Below are 22,325 nucleotides of genomic sequence, written 5' to 3'. Positions count from 1 at the left end.
ACAATGGCTTTATGCAATTCACAGGCATGTGGATGAAACAAATATTATCACCCTGAGTGAGGTAACCCAGTAACAAAAGTAAATATATGATATGTACTCACTGATAAGTAGATGTTAGTCCAAAAGGTCAGATTACCCAAGATACAATTCACAGACCACATGAAGCTCAAGAAGAAAGAAGACCAAAGTGTTGATGCTTCAGATTTCTTAGAAGGGCAAACAAAATATTCCAGGGAGAAAATATGGAGACAAAGTAGAGAGCAGAGACTGAAGGAAAGGCCAAACAGAGACTGTCCCACCTGGGGATCCATATACAGACACCAAACCAAGACACTATTGCTCACTCCAAGAACTGCTTACTGAGAGGAGTCTGATTTAGCTGTCTTCTGAGGGACTCCTACAGAGAATAACAAATACAGATGTGGATGCTAGCAGCTAACCACTGGACTGAGCACGAGGTCTCCAATAGAGGAATTAGAGAAAAGACTCGAGAAGTTGAAAGAGTTTGAAACCCATAGGAAGAACAAGGTTATCAACTAAACAGACTGTACTCGCCACACCCCAGTGCCAGAGCTCCACCAACCAGAGAGTACATATGGATGGTCCCATGGCTCCAGCGCATATGTATCAGAATATGGCCATCAATAGCAGGAGAGGATTTAAGTCTTTGGAAGGCTTGATGCCCCATTTAAGGGAATGCCAGGATGAGGAGGCAGGAGTGGAGGAGGGAGTGGGAAACCACTGAATTATTTGGATTCCAATATAAAGCACTATACTTTTTGAAGAATAGCATTCTTTCCTTCCATATTCATTTTTCTGACCATTATACTATCTCCCATTCACATCAACACTACATAATAAAATCTGTATCTTCAAATGTACTTGTATTATATATTCAATCTTCCAGCAAGAAAATAAACTACCTCATTTCTCACATATCTTCCCCTTATGTATAGAGCACACTGTCCTTAAAGATACTACAGTGGACTTCCTTGAAAATATATTTCTAGTAGAAATATTAGCATATTAGAAACTAATAGGTATTTTCTACATTACTATTTCCAGGTTACATCTTGTTTTACATGTACTTTATGCTCATTGTAACTAGTAAGATTTTAATGCACACTATCAAACCTTTAAAAAAGTCAAGTACTGACAAAGATGTATTCATATACTTTTATGCAAAAATGCTTAAAATCTTTACATTTATCTTTGTTTTTTAAAATAGAGTTGTTCAGTTAAAAATATAGGAGTTGTGCTAGAAATTTCTGCAAATTTATGTACTTTCGTAAATAGTTATTTAGAATAATAGAAACTTTAAAGTACTTTTCAATATATTAACAGTTTTTTAGATTAATGCAATTATGATAACTATTATGTAAATATTTTTTAAAGAAGAAATTTAAAGAAGGAGTTTCAGAAGTTGGGTAACAAAATTATAGCCCCACTTTGCCTCCAATACTTAAACAGTAGACATGCAGTGATGGGAAAGCTTTACACTTGATAACTATGGCAGTAAACAGAGTGGCTTGGTTCATCAAACTAAACATACTAAAAATTAATTTTCAGATGTTTTAAGTCTTCACTCTGGAAAAAGAAACTGTTTCTCCTTGGAAAAGTTTTTTTTTTTTGTTAAAAGTTTTACACACATTTTAAATAGTTACATTTGTTTTCCTTCCATTTTATTTTAAACATAAATTAAAGTCATTATTATTTTGAAAATATAAAAGAATCTATTCTACATTAAATATTTATGTTTATTTTCTTGCTATTGACTTGTGACCTCATACATCAGCTTCTGTTCACCTCTTTCCTTAGCAGCTTCAGGCATTGTTCAGCTTATCTGTTACGATACCAATTGCTTTCTAATCTAAATTGCTTATAAGGTCAAACTTCCAGTATTACTATGTTAATGTACCCATATAAAATATGTATAAGCCATACTTAATTAAAGTGGTTTTTATATTCAAACCAAAAATACCTATCCACAGAAAAGAGATATGGTTTCATATATTACTGTTCAATTTGATATGATGCAAGCTATCTCAGTCCAGTTTTCATAAGGTGTTTGTTGTTAAGTATCAGCTGAAACTTTCAGAGATATTCCTGTAAATTTATTCCAGGAAATCCATCATTTTTTCAGATGTTAAGCACTATCTGAATTATTAAGCAAACTTTTGAGTTAGAAAACATATTACTCATAATCTAGTTATTATATACAATAGATGTACATATTATAATAAAAAGTAACAATTTTGTCCTTATCATAATCTTGACAAAATATTAGGTGAATAGGTTATGACAACACCGTTCTCTAATCCTTAAGATGAATTTAAAGTGTCATTAGTTCCAGGCCTGCTCGTACTATACAGTGATAGTATGCAACCAAAGCAAAACACAAAACACTCACCAATGCTTCCGTATTAACTAGAGGAAAGTATTCTGAGTGTGTGTGTGTGTGTGTGTGTGTGTGTGTGTGTGTGTGTGTGTGTGTTTGTTTGTGTTTGTTATGTACTAGTTACCAAAGTATTGGAAACATGTGCCTGTGTGTATGTGTAGAGTATAAAGGTTGAAGTTGAACTTGAACCAGCATCTCTCTCTGTGTCTCTCTCTGTCTCTGTCTCTCTCTGTCTCTGTCTCTGCCTGTCTGTCTCTGTCTCTGTCTCTCTCTGTCTCTGTGTCTGTCTGTCTCTCTCTGTCTCTGTCTGTCTCTCTCTCTCTCTCTCTCTCTCTCTCTCTCTCTCTCTCTCTCTCTCTCTCTCTCTCTCTCTCTCCAAGGAGAAGCTCATAGATGTGTCTAGGCTAGTTACATATTGAACTGTAAGAATGTACTTCTTTGCAACCCACACAGCAAAATAATGTTAAAGAACTTTCTTGGGTTGTTTGGTAAATTAGAATTCTGGTCCATGTTTGCATGGAAACCCATTTCTAGACTGAGCTGTTTCCCATATCTCAGAAAATTATATTTTTAAAGATCTCCACATTCATATTCCATATGATTTATTATTGGATGAGATGAAATTACACAGTGCCACAACATCCTGTCTATTTGTGTAAAAGATACATTCAGTTTTCCAAGGCAAATGCATTTATATGAATACAATATTGGTCTTAATTACAACTAATATATACATATTTAATATGTATATGCAAGAAGAGATTATATATATATATATATATATATATATATGTTAATTTACTTTTCTTATTCACACAATAACAATGGATCTCCAAGATCATTCACACTTCTCTAATAGAATTTGCCAGTGTGAAAGCACACTAAGAATGAACTGTCAGATCTGTGACAGGGCATAGTGATAGTTCTCACCTCATAATTGGACCAATATAGCAGTTATGTACCACCTGCCCTTCTGTCACATCCATTTAGAAAATTTCCCTACTTTTCTTTATGGGTTTGGTGCTATTTCTATTGTTCATTACTACAGTGTAAACCTTGGATAGGGTTCAATTCCTGTTTTCAGACATGTGCTCTCCCTAATTTTTAACATTTTTGGCTGTTATGTATTAAACAGTATAATAAAATATCGAAATGGAAAAAAACTCAGTTCATTGGAAACACTGACAGAGCTGCAAAATGAATTAAGATTCATTTATCTGAAAAAGCAGAGAGCAACAGGATAATGAGAGTTGAACATGTAAACGTGTACAGAAATCAGAAGAAAAGTGTTAAGAGCCATTATTTCATGAGCTAAACAGTCAGGATTAAAACCAAACAGTCATTAAGACTAGGCACCATGTAGATAAGGTTATGGGACATGTGTACAGATAACTATTACACATCACATATTATTACTCCAGAAAAATTTTGGACTAGTGAGTGTAAGAGTGATATTTATTAGCCTGTAATAATTGGCATCTAGAAGGCTTACTCTGTCTGCTAATCTTGGCCTACTACTGTAGGCTTCTAGTTTCCATACAATCTAACCTGAGCCTAGAATGTTTACAGCCTCTGAAAGTCACTGCTTAATGAGCCCACTTTCTTGCTCCTTCTGATCTCTGGCTGGCTATTTTAACTCAGTTGTTTTGATTCAAACTCCTCTCCAAGATGACAGATTCAGTCCAGCTTCTCTCTTAAGTAGCCTCTCTTTTCTCTCTGTTCTTGTGAGAATTGGGCATATTCTACTCTTTCAAATTTTTTTTTTTTATTTGTTACTTTGTCTGCATCACAAATAGACATCACTTCCAAACATGCTTACTTACTTCTACAAATTAACTCTACTTTCATTGTTTGGGATTAAGAATATATACTAAAGGCATGTCTGTATTTGAACCAGCTGTGTTGCCAGATTAAAGACTGGTAGAATTTTGCAGTAAAACATTCTGTCCCTGCAACCCTTTTGGTTTTATTAATGAAGTTGTTTATATATTGAAAATGAAACATATTAATTCTATTTCATTAGGGATAATATTTGCATTATTTATCTGATGTTGTCTTAACTTTGGTAAGTGATACCTAATAAGAATATTAATCATTTCTTTTTGATTTTACATTTTTATGAATTGCTGCTTTATAAATTATGTCTTTATTATTCTCTGAATTTCCTTAGTGTTTGTTGTTATATGCCCCTGATTATCTCAAATAGCCAACTTTTTTTTATTCTTTGTGTTTTTCTATTGCTTTATTTATTTAAGACCACAGTTTTATTATTTCTTGCCATCGAATAGGTGGTTTAATGTCTAGGCTCTGCTGCAAAGAATATGACATATATTTATATAGTGGGCCATTCTCTGATCCCTTGAAGCCATTGTTTATGCTTTTAATTCAGAACATAAATACATACATATATCTGTACCATTGAGATAAGGTACTAATTACTCAAACACATGTTGAAAATACCATGTTAATTATACATTTAATATGCTTAACTTATCAACCTTACAGTTTAGAAACATAGCACATTGCAGAGTGTAAAATGTTTAGTTTCTTAATCTAAAAACTCAGAGTTCTGACTGACTAGATATATCTAAGTATATTTGGCAAAAATCCAAGATTAAAATATTTGAGTTGGGTTTCTGCTTCTGTACTGGTGTAAAACTACAAATTTTAAAAAAAATCATTAAGTAGAATGACAGTGTTTAGTGGATCATAGTAATGTCAAACAAACGGCAGGTTCATTTGACAAAAATGTTTTGAATCAATGTAGTAGTAAACAACAGTAATGAATGAGAGATTTTAAAATAGCAATAATTCAAATTATAGGTAAATTGTGGCAATGTTTGTGTCCAGGATGTATCTAAATGTCACGGATACTCCTGATAAAAGTAACAGGAAGGACATGAAAGCCATGGAAGCAGGTAGGCTGACTGCAAATTTTCAGATCTCTCTCCTCCCCTCCAAATCCCATCTTTTCACCATGTCTTAACAGACAACCTGCCACACAGTCTCCTTCCCTTCGGGCCAACCATCTGCCTTGGATCACACAGATCTTCCCCTCTTTACATGATCATCCCACCTCATTGTTTTCTTTCATCATCTGATTTCAATAAAAATTCCCTGAAATTTTTCAGTCCAGGGAAGCAGATGCACTTACTTCAGTTCTTTATTCTCCCTGCTCTCCACTAATAACCAGGTCTCATCTCTAGATCTGTAGCAAACTACCTACTGTGACCTTTCCAACCTCATTGTACCAATTTCCTGAGAACTTTTACTGAGAACGGTGGAATTTTCTCCTTTCTTCCTTCTTGTGTACCTCCCTAGTCCTTGATTACAAACTGTCAGTTCTCAATATTCAGGAATACACATTACACAGAACCCTGTATGCCACACCTATCATGATCCCAGAAAAATTATCTACCAGACAACACAGAGCCACAATTCTCACCTAAGAACCAGCAGGGTCTACAAAAAACAAGGAAGCAAACAACCTTCACAGCAAAACCAGATAATTAGCAAGGAGAATTTTAAGCTCCTCAGACAAAGATGCATAGATGTCAGTGTAAAAACACAACCAATAATATCCAGGACAAAATAAATGTACTAAAGCCCCAAAATTTCAGAATAGTAGGGCCTAAGTTCAGCATTAAAAATTAAGCCAAAAAGCTTAGAACTTTCCATGTTATTACATATCTATGCATAAAAATTAAGTAATAAATACTAATTACAATAAAATAATTCAGAACTACTATGTCTGAAGAACTATGAAGTTTTTAGTAGGCTTAACCATAATTATTGCATTGACATTTATTTTTCATAATTCTTAGAGGCTTTAAATGTTATTTGTACATACTGTTAAAGTATACTTATGAAACAATAAAATATACCAATTATACATTGAGTTCAGTAGTATATAAGTATATTAAAAGTATATGAATAGCCATAAGGAAAAGGAACTAAGCAAAGAAACAAACTCCAACTACCTAATAAAAAAATTATTAGAATAGCACCTCAGTCTCAGTGGAGACTCTCAAAATCAGAAGACCATGGACAGATATACTTCAGATTCTCAGAGGTCATAGATACCAGCCAAGACTGCTATATCCAGCAAAATTTTTAGTTACTGTAGATGGACAAAATAAAAAATTCCATGATGAAACACACTTTAAGACATATCTATTTAAAATTCTGAACTGAAAGAATTAGAAGGAAAATTCTAATTTAGCATCAATGGGAGGAGAGGCCTTTGGTTCAGTGAAGGATTTTTTTTCTACTATAGGGGAATGCCAAGGCACTGAGTTGGGAGAGGGTAGTTGGGAGAGGGTACACCTTCATGAAAACACAGGAGTGAGGGGAGAGGATAATATTTGAAAACAACAACAACAAAAAACTGAAAGTAAGTATTTTCATCTAAGACAAAGAATGAACCATTTAGGTCTATCTGAGTATCATCAGAAGTAGGTTGATTACTTCTACAATATAGAAAATTCTGAAACTGAAGAATAGACTTCACAAAATATCTGTGTTTCAAAAATTTCTAGAAGCAGACACATCACTCAAAGTCTCTCTATTGATTTTTATCTCATAGAAATTTGACCTTTGAAGGATGTTTTGTGAATGCTATCACTGAAATAGAAAAGCATAATATTGCAATCTCAAAAACTGAATGGATTTCATCCCTACCTGTCAGAGCACAAGAGGATGATAATATTGTTAGGTTAAATGGTGCAAATGACAGGAGTTGACATAAAGAGCAACAGAGGTGATGAGGCCAAATATAGGAACTGGAAGTAAAAGTGTTATTCAATTTAAGTTATCTAACATTATAACTGAAGTTACTTTATGAGAGTAAAGAGGGCACAACTCAGGTTCTAGATGTGAGCATACACATATTAGAGGACTAGGAATGAATTCCAAGGCAAGCATGCCTTGACATCATGTAAGTAGCACTTCACTGAGCAGGACAATATTTACCAAGTAAATCATGTGCATGGGTAATAAAGAAAGTCCTTATGTTGAAGAAAATTGAAAAAAAAAGAAATATTTCCAAGAGAGTTATTTCACAATCAGTCCCAAGTTTTTATAGCCCAGCCCTTTTAAAATCATATTTACTTTAACAGTTCTTTTGAAGTTTCAACTGAGGAAGGGGAAAGAAAATAAAATCTGATGATTGTTTTATAGTTGCCAACTCAATCCATGATGTGTGCCTGTGTTAATGTTTCTATAATTAGAAGATCAGGGTTGGTGTGATAGATGTGGAACATGTTTTTCACAGAAGAATGGAGCCCTGGGCTTGGTATCCAGCACATATGGACATGGGATGTTGCAGCTGTTCTTTACAGCTCCACCATTGGATGATGGAAACAGCACTGACTGAAGAGCAAGCACAGCAGGGGGTCTGGGTATCAGGTTAAATGAGCAGCTATGCCTCCTGACAAGCAAACACAAGGAGGGGAAAGTGGAAGGAGAAAGAGAAGATAATGAAAAGAGGGGGTGGGGTATGAGTGGGGGGAATGATCTTCTTGTGTACTGAAATAAACATAAATACATAGGATCTTGAACCACACATGAACACACACAAGACTTTGAGATGAAAACGTAAAACCTACTTCTCACTTGGTAATTCCAGCATTCATAGATCTCATTCTCTATCTCCTCCTTCAAATTCCAATACTTGCTGCAATACTGAAGTCTCTTGCTTAAAAGGCTGCCATACCTGCAGTTAATTTCCACAGTCTCCCTCCATCACTTTAATCAATAACTTTAGATTCCCAGCAGTATTTGGTTAAATATCAACATGAGTTACTCTGAATAACAAGCCTTTGTTGGACCAAAGGCCTCTTCCCACATTGATGCTAGCCACTGCTATCCTCTGCTACATATGCAGCTGGAGTCATGTGTCTCTCCATGTGTGCTCATTGGTTGGTGCTTTATTCCCTGGGAGCTGTGAAGAGTTTGGTTGGTTGATAATGTTCTTCCATGGAACTGCAAACCCTTTCAGCTCCTTCAGTCCTTGAAAACCAAGTTTCTTTAATGTGGTGTTTGACCTTCTCCTTTCTACAAGCATAAAAAGAAAAATACTTTTAAAATGAGTTGGAGTTATCCTAAATGCTTGTGTTTTAATTAGTCGCTCAACATATTTTATTTTTCTTTTAATTCTAAGAAGCTTTATATTTTTAAATTTCTTTTCTATTTCTTCAGTGCAACACTTACCGGACTCCTGTCATCCCCTGTTCATTTTTGTGGAAGCAGAGTATGAAAGTCACCTACAATTACTTTCTTGTCTGTTTGTTTTTTTTCACTGTAATATATCCTTTCCTCAACTATTTAGAAACTGAAGGTTTTAGAAATTAGGATTTTTTGGACACTGGATAGCTGTTCATTGTAATTTGAGTTATAAAGATAACCAGTTTAAAAACAAAAAGACTTCTCTTTTTTTATGGAGGAAACTTGAAGCTATCATTCTGAGTGAGGTAACACAGTCACAAAAGAAGACTCATGGTATGTACTCAAGGATTCGCAGATACTAGCCCTAAAAGCTCAAAATACCTAAGAAACCATCCATTGAAATTATGAAGCTCAAAGAGAAAGAAGGCCAGAAAGTGGATACCTCAGTCTTCCTTAGAGGAAAGAACAAAATGTTTATAGGAGGAAATAAAGAAACAACTAGAGGAACAAGGAGTGGAGAGGAGATCATCCAGAGACTGCATCACCTGGTGATCCACCCCACATGCAGCCACTAAACCCAAGCACTATTGCTGATGCCAAGTAGTGCTTACGGGCAAGAACCTGATATGGATGCCTCCTCAGAGGCTCTGCCAGAGCCATACTGGTACAGAGGAGAATTCTTGCAGCTAACCATTGGACCAAACAGAAGAACTCTAATGAAGGAGCTAAAGAAAGGACTGAAGGAGTTGAAATTTTCTGCAACCCAATGGGAAGAACAAAATGATCAACTAAACAAACCCATCATAGCTCGCAGGGACTAAAACACCAACCAATGAGTTCGCAGGGGGAGACCCGAGGCCCCAGGTGCATATGCAGCAGAGAAAAGCATTTTTCTGAAATCTATGGGAGAAAAGACCTTTTGGTCCAGTGAAGGATAATTTTCCCAGTGTAGGAAAACGCCAAGGTGCTGAGGTGGGAGAGGGTGGTTGAGAGAGTGATCATCTTCATGGAGGCAATGGGAGAAGGAGTGGATATGTGAATGTTGGAAAGGCATAACAATTGAAATGTAAATGCAGAGAATATCCAATAAAAATAACAAGAAGAGGAGAAAAAATAAAATACTTTTCTAAGTAATGTGTTGTTTCATTCAGAAATGGGGAGCAGAACAGAGACTGAGGGAATGGCCAATTAATGACTGGTCCAATTTCAGCCTTATGGGAGAGCATCAATCCCTGAAACGATTACTGACACTGTTGTATTTTAGACTGGAGTTTAGCATGGCTGTCCTCTAAGAGGCTTCACCCAGCAGCTGAATCAGACAAATGTCAATATCTATGGCCAAAGAGAGAATGTAGTTTGGGGACATTTATCAAAGAGTAGTGGGAAGAAATTCAAGCCACTAAGGGGATAGGAACTCCGCAGGAAGACCAACAGAGTCCGCTTATATTTGGAGTCTTGGGTCTCTCAGAGACTGAACCATCAACCAAAGATCATATGTGGGCTTGACCCCTGCCTCCCCACAAATATGTAGCAGATGTGCAGCTTGGTCTTTATGTGCATATTTTGCAAATGGAGCTGGGGCTATCCAAAAAACTATTGCAAGAACATGAAATATGTTCTTCTAGCTCAGCTGTCTTGTGAGCAGGATACAAAGTGAAATAAATAACAATAATGATGATGGTGATATTAATAATAATGACAATGATATTTTAACAATGTGTAGTTTCATGATTGCATTATTTAATCTTATAAATTAATAAAGATGAAACACCTGCAGTGATTTTAAATATCCTAAAACTTAATTTTAAAACACATAAGAGTTTACAATTCAGCCATATTTTTTATATGTAACTTACCATATAAAGTCATCCTCATGTGTGTATGTGGTCACTCTTGTTGGTCACACAGTTCTTCTGTTATGTTGTGTAAGGAAACAAGAATTGTGACTGACAAAACCTACTCTACTGTCTTGTACCACTGAAAAATTCTAACTACTGTTTTTAATTTTCTATTATTTTTTAAATCACATAGATATATGTTCATACCTTTCCTTATGCCCTTAAAAAGGAAAAAGAAAACCAAACAGAAGTAATGAAACTTTTCTGACAGCCAGTCCTTGTTAGTGTGTATGTACCTGTGTCTATGTCCTTTCCTTCTCTAGATAGTAATTTCTGTTTGAAATATATTATATTGCAATGACATTTTTGATAAAATAACTAACACATTTTTCATCATGTACAGATTTTTATGCTGTATGTGCCTTCACATCAAAATTAACTTTCAACTCTGATGATAAGTAATTAAATAAGCAAACATGGCTAGCTGAACCCAAGTCATCAAAGAAATATTTAAATATTAAAGCTAATATGTTTATTTTTATCATTTAATTAGCTATAATGTATAATTGCCCAAACCCAAAAGAAAATAAAATTGATAGTTTCTCCCTCCTGAGGCAGTATGAATGCAGAGTTCAGATAGAGGTCTCTAAGAACATGTCTGGGGAAAAAATGTCACTTTAGTGACAGCAGTTTTTTTTTTTTTAATCCAGAGTCTAAAAATGGGTATCAAAGATAGAAATGTTCCAGTTAAAAAAATATAGTCAAATTCTGACTGAGAATAACTACAACTCAAGACTGAGATATTTGTGAGTGAGCCAAGAGTCTGAACTAAAGTCTGATAAAAATTGGTCCCTTTTGTCTGGAAACCATGAATATCCTGGAGATGTTATTGAAATAAAATCAATGTCTATTCTTATAAAATTTAAAGCAAACAAATATGTTCACCAGGCTAATTTAGAGAAAAAAATCACGAAAAGAAATTGTCACAAATTCAGAAGATTTTTCATTTGAAATAAATTGTTTTAAAGCTTTTCTTAACATAGTATGATCACATTGATTTAATTTAATTTGAAAAGTATCTTAAAGTTCTTTATCTTTTTGGTAAATTTCTTGCAGCATCATTTTACTCTGTGGCTCATGTTTGTTTCTGTCCAATGACAAAGTCTCTGTTGTAGACTCTGAAGTGCTAGAAGAAAAATGGTGAGCCAAACAACAGAGAAGCCATCAAGATAATTCTAAGAAGTTCCATATTTATTGAGATGTTACAGAAATATTTCATTAAATTTCAACACAGACATTTATGCAAATAATAGAAGATAATGGAACTTTATACAGAAAACATTCTGTGTAGGGTTAAAGATACCTGAACCTTAGCCTACCCATGTTAGGTATATAATTATAATAATGAGACTTAATTTCTGCAGCGTCTGAGTGGAATAGAATGGACAGTGACACAGAGAACATAATTATCAACTATCCAAACCCACCACTTCTCCCAGGGACTAAAGCACCAACCAATGAGTTTGCATGAAAAGATCCATGGCTCCAGGTGCATATGCAGCAGAGGATAGCATTTTCTGACATCAATGGGAGGAGAGGCCTCTGGTCCAGCAAAGGCTACTTTTCTCAGTATAGGGGAATGCCAAGGTGCTTTGGTGAAAGAGGGTGGTTGGGAGAGGGAGCACCTTCATGGAGGTGATGGGAGGGGGAGGGGCAATGGGATTGTGGGAACTGGATAACATCTGAAATGTAAGTGCAGAGAATTTCCAATTAAAAAAGAAAGATAAGAAAATGTCTTGTTCCTATGGCTTTTACATCTTTCTGTTCCCTTCAACAATGTCTGAGGCTTTACTGCAGGAATTGTATAGAAGAGGCATCCTTTTGAACAGGTCTTCACAATTTGAACTTACATATTATAATTTTACATCTCTCACAAAGAGATGCTGGGAGCATTAGAGAGCAGAACACAAATAGTTATTCAATAACAAATAACCACTCAATAAAACAAAAATTCAAACAACATACAAATTGGTCAGGTTTTACTTACATATGTAAAATTATGTAATATATATATATATATATATATATATATATATATATATATATATATTATATAATCATCCAATAAGAGAAATAATTATAATTTAAAAATAAAAGTAAATATTCAATTGTAAATGTATATTAAATTACTTTGAAATAATTTTGTAGCAAAATATTCAATACAATGAACACAATCATCAGAAACACTTTAACATTTTTAGTATCACTAAGAATTTTATCATGACTATATAAATAATCAGAATAAATCCAAGTTTGTAAACTGTAGAAAATATGAATATTTGAACCATCTTGGAGACAAAGTGGACTATATCATTTAGTCTTAAATTATTATACCAAAGTCTCAGAATACCCAAGATACAATTCAAGGACCATATGAAGTTCAAGGAAAAATATGACCAAAGTACAGATGCTTCATTCCTTCTTAGAAGGGAGAACAAAAATATTTTCAGGAGGAAATACAGAGACAAAGTTTGAAGCAGAGACTGAAGGAAAGGCCATCCAGAGACTGTCCCACCTAGGGATCCAGCCCATATATAGCCACCAAACTGAGACACTATTCCTGATGCCAAGAAGTGCATGATGACAGTAGCTTGATATAGCTGTTTTCTGAAAGTCTCTGCCAGATCATGACAAATACAGGGGAAGATGCTCACAGCCAACAATTAGACTGAGGACAGGGTCCCCAGTGGAAGAGTTTGAGAAAGGACTGAAAGAGCTAAAGGGGCTTATAACCCCATGAGAACAACAATACTAACAAACCAGAGCTCCCAGAAATTAAACTACTATCCAAAGAGTATACATGGACAGACCCATGGTTCCACCGGCACAGGTAGCACAAGATGGGCATCAATGGGAGGAGAAGCCCTTGGTCCTGCCAAAGCTTGATACCCCAGTGTAGGGGAATGTCATGGTGGGGAAATGGGAGGGGTGAGTTAGTGAACACTCTCATAGAACCAGGGAGAAGGGGGATGGGATGGATGTATGAAGGTGAATCCTGGAAAGAGGATAACATTTGAAATGTAAATAAAATATATATAATTAACAAAATAAAAACATATCACCATGGCAGAAAAATAAAATATATTTCTTCCATATTTAAACAGAAAGAGAATGTGCCCCTTGTTATGTTTCTAATTTGAGTACAAAAATGAAAATTTCTTAAGTGTTGGCAAAGCTGTCATGTCAGAAAAATATTTTTTTCTGAAAATATGCAGAGATGTCTTAATGGACAAAATTAAACATTAATGTTCATTACTAGATACAAACTCCCAGGCATGCGAACATTCCAGCTTTGTGATAAATAGAATTCATGCCTAATAAATAATAGTTCTTAGAGAGTTAATGAATTTTTGTAATTGTTTATTCCAGAAAGTATCAACATTCTCTTCAAACAGGGTCTGGGTGTGTGGTTCACTCCATATAGTATCTACTCAGATTGCAATAAGTGCTATACAACACCCTCTGAGATATCCAGCACATATCTAAATCATCTATAATTTCATCACCATGTGGTAGAGCCAAGAGGATTCACAGACCAGCCAGACTTGGCTAGTTCCATTTTCTAGTTGGAATCTCATAACCATGAATTCCTTATTCTTTATCCATTATTTCATAATTAGTACTAAAAAAAACAAAAAAAATAAAAACAAACAAACACTTCTTGTTTTACCTTATGGCGCCATTTTATGTCTTTTAACACAGAGAAAGAAAATCCTTTCCATTTTTGTTATGCTGAGTAAACTTGTTTGAATATATATATATATATAGATAGATAGATAGATAGATAGATAGATAGATAGATAGATGATAGATAGATAGATAGATGTACATCGGTAGTAAATGTTATTTCTCTCTCTCTCTCTGTCTCTGTTTCTCTCACTCTCACTCTCTCTCTTTCATGTGTGTGTGTGTGTGTGTGTGTGTGTGTGTGTGCATTCACATATAACAGGATTAGAATATCCTAGTCTGGCCTGATATTTGCTATCTAGCTAAGGATGATTGGACTGTGGATCATTCTTTGGCTCTACCTTCTGGTGCTGAGATTATAGATAATCAATTAAATTTATATGGGAGCTATCTCAGTTGGATGGCAATAGTATACTGGGCAGTGGTCCATGCAGACTGGGTGAAGACAGTATGGGACAATCCACACACCCAGTAAATAGTTAAATACAATGCCGATACTCCCTTGAAAAAAACAATAAAAAACAACTCTCTAAGAACTATTATTTCTTAACCATGCACTCGAGTCACTAATCCTCAAATTTACATAAAATTTTATCAGTTTTCCTAATGTTCCCTAAGAGTGGAGTATAAGTCATTAATAGGTTGAGATCAAACATGAAATTATGTGCTTGACAGCAAATCTCTGCTGGCAAGAACAACATTTAGAAGCTTAAACATGTGTGGAATTGAAAAGATAAGGGTTGTTCCCTCCAGATATATCTTTCAGGATGAATAAAAACATTTTTTACAATCTTTTAGAAATTCACTATACCTTGAAGCAAAGAGTCCCAAAGTGCTCAATCATATTTAACTATTTCAATATGGTGTCAGTTGAAAATAATTAGTATTGGAAATATGTGCTTTTCTTGTTTACTTTATTGGTATGCATGCTTATTCATATATGGTGGTTAACAAAATATACATATATTTCATATAACTAATGTATAAATACATTACTATCCATTTCTATGTTTCTGTAAACAATTTATTTCAGATAAAAACATAAATTTTCATTGATAATTTGTTGTCTTTAAATCTTTGTTTTAGCATTTTAATAATGCAAAAGCAAACTGTCTCAAGAATTCAAGATCTTAATTTATTACATAAAGGCCTTCCTGATGTCATCCTGAGTTTACTCTAGCAGAATTAAATTCAACCTCCATTTCAAAGACATGTATACCCTGGTCTTGAAAGCAGATAAAATCGACAGTAACTGTCTAATAAAAAGACAAATTAAAAATATTTCAGACTAGCTAGAGGGGAGATAATCACAAAGGATGACTGACAGATGAAAGACTAAACCTGAACATGGAATGGCCAGAGGCAAGGCTTTGATTATTTAACATTCTTTCCTGAATGTTTAACTTCCTTGTTGAAGGTACACCAAGATCTTATGAGACATATATTTATTGGAAATCTGAAAACCCACATGGATTCTGCATAGTCTTATAAGATGGAAAGCATTGTGTTGATTAAAAAAATCTTACATGCATTAATGAGTACTTATTGCCATGTACTTCAAAGTGCTACACATATGACTAGGAACAAGGCAAAAGAGCAAAGAAAAGAAGGCATTATAAAAGCTATAATCTCTCTATTCTTACATCAATGCAAACAAAATTTGCAAAGCAAAATATTTAAAATCTCATTTGACAGAACAACATCAAATAAGTAAATACATACCTACATACATGCATAAATAAATAAATAAATAAATAAATAAATAAATAAATAAATGGCCACTGTGATTGTTGCCTCATCAACTGACATGGGTGACTACATCATGAATGAGTTTATACCTCCTGTCATCAAATCTCATCTTTCTCTGAAGTAAGGTGGGTAAGTACAGGCTGTGAGTCAGATAGAGAGTATAGGACTTGTACTGATCAGATAATATAAACAGAAATGCAATGCATAAATGGCTTATATTGTTTAAGAATTTTATCAATTACTTCAATCATTTTAACTTACTATTAATGATGCAGTCAATGATAGTCTCACCATTTGTTTTAATAAACAATACTCAACTGTTTTTATTGGCATATAGTCAATAATTTATTCCTTGACAACTTCCTGTGTAAAAGCATTTAGACATACAGTATTAATAAAGGGATTGAGTACAAAGGAAACAAGGACATGTAAACAGTAAATTACAAAAAAATGATATAAGGTAGATAAAAAGTGCTGTAATATGTTCAATTCATAGTAGATATGTTGATAAGAAGTGGTAGTATGAGGTGCTGTGTACATAAAGAGACTTTATCATTGGTGAGTTAGGGGTTTGATCTTTGTCTCTTATGCAAATCATGGAGCCTTCCCAGTTTGCATTCTTTGTGCTTGTGACCTGAATGGTTTTGCCTGCTGTGATTTCTGGTGTTGTCAACCTGCTCCTTATTTCCAAAGCATTAGTTACAATTAAGCAGGAAATATAAAAAGAGGAGGAAGACAGACAATGTTCAACAGGGAATCTTTCCTTTCTAACTTAGAAATGATAAAAAGAAAATCAATAATGGACAGGATTTTATGTGAGAGGAGACAAGGGAGAAATACAGAGGGTGAATAAATTGAATGGAGGTATGTAGCACTGGGGAATGGGGAACTGGGGGTAGCCACAGGAAATCCTAGATGCCAGGAAAGCAAGAAGCTCCCAGGACCCAATAAAGAGGACATTAGCAGAAATACACAACAATGGGGATATAGAACTTCTAGGGACCATATTCAGAGGTTAGGTACAACCACTAGTTGAGGGATGGGGCCACCGACCCATCTCAAAAATATTAACACAGAATTGTTTCTGTCTAAAGGAAATGCATGGACAAAGAGTTGAGCAGAGACTAAAGGAAAAGCCATCAAGTGGTTGCCCTATCTAGGTATCCATCCATCTTCAGACACCAAAGACAGACAGTATTGTTGATTCCAAGAAGTGCTTGCTGACAGGAGCCTAATATGGCTGTCTCCTGAGAGGCTCTGCCATAGCCTGACCAATATAAGAAGCAGATGCTCCCAGCTAACCCTCCGATTGAGTCCAGGGATCCCAGTGCAAGATTTAGGGATAGAACTAACAGTGCTGAAGAGGCTTGTAACGTCATAAGAAGAACAATATCAACTAATCATACCACCCCCCAGAACTCCCAGGGACTAAACCACCAACCCAAGAGTATACATGGAAGGTCCCATGGCTCCAGCTCCATATGAAGCAGAGGATGGCCATATCAATAAGAGAGGAGGTCTGTGGTCCTGGAAGGCTTGATACTTCAGGATAGGGGAATGCTAGGCCAGTATACTGGATGGGTTTGTGTCAACTTGACACAAGCTGGGGTTACCACAGGGAAAGGAGCCTCACATGAGAAAATGCCTCCATGAACTCCAGCTGTAAGGTATTTTCTCAACTAGTGATCAACTGGGGAGGGCCCAGCCCATTGTGGGTTGTGCCATCCCTGGGCTGGTAGATGTGAGTTCTATAAGCAGGCAAGCTGAGCAAGCCAGGGGAAGAAAGCCAGTAAGTGACATCCCTCCATGGCATCTGCAGCAGCTCCTGTTTTCTGACCTGCTTGAGTTCCTGTCCTGACTTACTCTGGTGATGAACAGAGATATGAAGTATAAGTTGAATAAACTCCTTCCTCCCCAACTTTCTTCTTGGTCATGATGTTTGTGCAGGAATAGAAACCCTGACTAAGACAGTTGGTAAGGCAAGAGTGGTTGGGTAAGTGGGGGAGTTCCTTCATAGAAGCATGGGTGAGGGAAGTTGGGATAGGGAGTTTGTGGAGGGGAAACTTGAAGGGGGTGACATTTGAAATATAAATAATAAACAATTAAAAATGGTAGATTTAAATTTGAATTAATAGATCAACCATTTTCATTTTATCTCCTCCACAATTAAAAAAAAAAGCAATGGAAAGATACATTTCAACTTTCAGGTAGTAGCAACAGACAGACTTTCCCATTATGTTACTACTTTTAAAACAAAAGCTACTATACATTATTTTGTAAATAATAGAACTCCATTGAAAATGGGCTTAGTCATTGTAATAAAGTTATGAAGGCACTATGAGAGTCAAGTCATAATTTTCTAAATATATTCAATAGAGAGTACATAAATATTTTCTAAATGGATCTGTCTTTTGAATTAAATATTGTTAGTTTTTTTTAGCATTTCAAACCATAAAATGAGGAGTTAGTGCAAGTCATTAAATGATTAAATATATTTCTAATACTGCACCTCAGAGTCAGGAGAAAGGCTAAACATAAAATCAACACAAGCTTAGGTTCAGTAAGCATGCATCCTAAATGGGGCCCAGGGAACCAGAGGTAAGATACATGACAAGGACACAATCTCTAGCAAATGTCTGAGGGAAAACACAACTAGTAAATAGGAAAACCAGAGAGTCATTTAAATGAGGCTTGGGTGAGGGCTAATATATGGTTCTTGAAAATGAAATAGGAGATAGATGATAGAAATGAAGGGAGAAGTGGTGTTGCCTGGCTGTGAAATATCAGACAATGAATGAATAGAATAGAAACAGTGGACAGACAGAAATTGTTGAACCTGACTCAAGGTGTCTGAGTAGATTGACAGTAGAACAAGATTTCCTTGTCCAGAGTACAAAGTGATTAATTTTTAGCTAGATAGTATTTGCCATTTATTAAAAGAATATCCTCTGTATGTGCTAGAGTGTACATAGCATAAAGTACCTTATTATGAGAGCAAAGCATTGATGGTATGGTTATATAGTTAACATTTTGCTCTATACTACTTGGCTGTTTTTCTCACTTTGCTTTATTCATATAAACATGTGTAATAAACAGTGCTCAGCAATTGAAATTTAGATATTATTTTGATTCCTCCTTCTGCAACGCATGCCGGAAAGCAAAATGAAAATTATCTGATAAGCAATAGAATTGCTGTTCTCCCTACGTAAATGAGCACAATGTCATTATTCTCCAGAGCGCTCTTGATAAGCAACTAGAGCTAGGCACTGTTTATGTGATTCTAACAGAATAAATTCAGACAATGAAAATCAGACAAGAAATGCTTAGCTCTTATCTCTGATACAAGACAAAATACAGCTTTACAGATAATCACCTCTAACTCTATTTATATAAAAATTGCTTTCTAGATTATTTCAATAAACTTTCTATAATATGATCATGAATGTGTAAGTATTTGGAGGGTTATTATAATGCACAGTTATACCACTTACTTAGTAACCCTCCACAGTTTATTATAGTTGACATTATCTACCCCTAATTTCACTGTTAATAAATAAGTGGCCTTTTAAACTAATGATTTGTTGATAATTTTGACTAACATAATGATTACCAGCTAATGTTCTCTATCTGTAAATTATGATCTATAAAAGTGTTTATTTCATTAATAATATTGAATTTTTGTTCTTGCTGAAATATTGAAAAAGGAATTTCTGTGTTTGTCCAGAAAAAGAGCCCAGGGAGTATTTTAGTGAATATATTTAAGACACTCTTCAACTACATGATAATACATATGCATTCCCTGATCAATTGTATAATGAATGATTTAACATAAATATTAAAATATATTGATTTACAAATCCACAGTATATTAGTGTCATTGTTACATTTTATACCCCACAGAGTATAAAGAACAGATTATTACATAAGAAACCATTTACATGTTATAGAATTTGTGTATTTTTAAACTGATAATAAATGTATGATGAGTTATAATTGAAAAAATAATTTGTGTCAAGGAATGCATATGCCTTTTTCTATGAGAGTGATAAATCATGCTTCATAACATAAAAAGGCTATAATGTTGAAGACAAATAATTCTAGTTTGTGGAGCTAAAGTTTCCACAGTCCATGTGTCCTACAAAAGTAGGACAGGTTAATAAGTGACAGGAAGAAATGTATGTATTTGGTTTAAACAGCATGAAATGTGTTAAAACCTCATCAACAGGGAAATACAGCTGCTAACATGCATTCTAACAGACTAACAGGAAGGATGGACTTAACAAGAGGGAAGTTATTTGAAGGGCAGTCTCAGCACTGGGGCACTGCTTCCAATACCAACAATGGTCCAGAGGCACCAGCTGGGCTGGTAGCAAGCATTATCTCCAGTCTGTAGCACTACTTTCTAGAAGAACAGGAATGCTAAGTCAGACTGCACATACAGTGCAATACATTATTGTGTTCTGGCCTGTGTAAGACTAGCCTTTCCTGAGAATAGCCTTAGGAAGAATGCAAGCAAACATTTTCTCCATTCAGATATTGCCAGCTCCCTGAATTCTTGGTGTCCAAGTATTTAGCTGTTGTTCTTCCAGACAGAATTCAGTGCTTCTCAGTCTCAGCCAACCTCACAATTCTTCATGGGTGAAAACATAGGAACAAAATAAGGTTTTTAAGACACTGCATTTCAGTGTCAAAGACACTCTACTGTTCTAAGGTGTCTTACACACACTATAATCTCTATAATATACACAGAAATTAGCATTAGAAGACAGGGACTAGAGTAACTATTTTTAAGTAAGGTCATTAATGAGCACTTTTAGAATCTGAAGAGATGGCTCAGGGTTTTATAGCACTTGATACTCTTCCATAGGCTCTGGGCTCAGCTCAGTTTCCTGTACCCATCAGGCAAGTTACAACTGTCCATCGCTGCAGTTAATGGGATCGTGATGTCTTCTTCAGACCTCCAGCATCACCAGATACTTATGGAGTATAATAAATACTGATAAAATATTCACACTCATAAAATAAAAATACTTAAAATGAGAAATCTTAAAATTAATTAATGTTTTTAAATGCTAAGAGAAGAGGTACGCAAGTATGTTTCATGTATAGAAATACATCTTGTTAGTTTCTATGAAAAAGAAAAACAAAAGGCAGGATCTAAAAAGAGAAAGAATGTAGCATCAGGCTTTGAGATTTGGAAGGTGAGAAAAAAATGTGCATTTATATTCAATATATTTAGTAACCTAAGAAGATGAAATGATACTCATCTTTTAATTGAGATAATAAGAAAAAATATATAGATTCAACTTCATTAGATAAGTTTGAGATAATAAAAGATTATAGTTTGAACTGAAACATCTTTTCACTATTTTCAACATCAGATACAAAGACATTTTAATCAAAGTTTCCATTTATTTCAGGGTCCAATTGATGTTCTGGTAAGCTCTAATTTTTGTAGCTTTTAGGTGTATATGATAGAGAAAGTTTCAGAAAGTTAAGGTTATCCTTGCAGTTTTAATTTATTTACTATTTATATACTTCTTCATCTCAATAGTAGAATATAATTAAAATAGCATTAAAATAACTGAACAATGGAAATGTTTTCAATGATTAACAACAGTGAATTGAAAATGTGAGTGAGATTAAAAACATCAAGCCAGGTGAAGAAGAAAGATAAGAACTGGTGGGCAGAAAAGGTGACCTGAATAAAATGGACAAACTATCTACCATCCACAGAACCAGAATGAAATAATCAGAGCATCACCACTCAAATGGTTGCAAGGGACACTGAGAAAAATAACTGATAGACATAACAGTAACGAGCTTTAAAAATCATTTACAACTTAATGGAATACACCACACACACACACACACACACACACACACACACACACACACACTACAAACTCATAGTCACATTAATAACAAAAGATCAATCCAGAGATAAATGATAAATTACTGATAAAGTATGGAAGGTCTTTAATTTAAACTAAATAAGTATTCTTAGCTGTTGAATTATTAATGATTTAAGGTCCAGGTATACCACACTTTGAAAGGGTTCTATACACTTATCTTTTTTTGTTTTGTTTTGTTTTGATTTTTTTTTTTTGAGCTTCATATAGCCTGTTAGATTTTTCTGGGGTATTCAGAGCTTTCTGGGGTTAGTATTCAATTATCAGTGACTGCATTTTGTCTGTTCTTTTGTGACTTTTCTTGATGGCATCATTGTATGAATAAACTAAGACACTCTCAACCATTCAGAGAATTTTCTGTGTGCAGCAGATGCAGATACTTATACCTGTCCAGGGTATAGAGAAGTAGAGACTGCAATGTACAATACTAAAATATGTAAAACATCTCCATCTAAAAAAAGTTCAGAGATCATTGCAGAAGAGGGGACAGTAAATTGTAAGAATCAGAGGTAGGGG

The sequence above is a fragment of the Micromys minutus genome, assembly GCF_963924665.1.
Source record: "Micromys minutus genome assembly, chromosome: 5".
In the NCBI taxonomy this organism is placed as follows: Eukaryota; Metazoa; Chordata; class Mammalia; order Rodentia; family Muridae; genus Micromys; species Micromys minutus.
Note: the sequence above shows the minus strand (reverse complement) of the source record.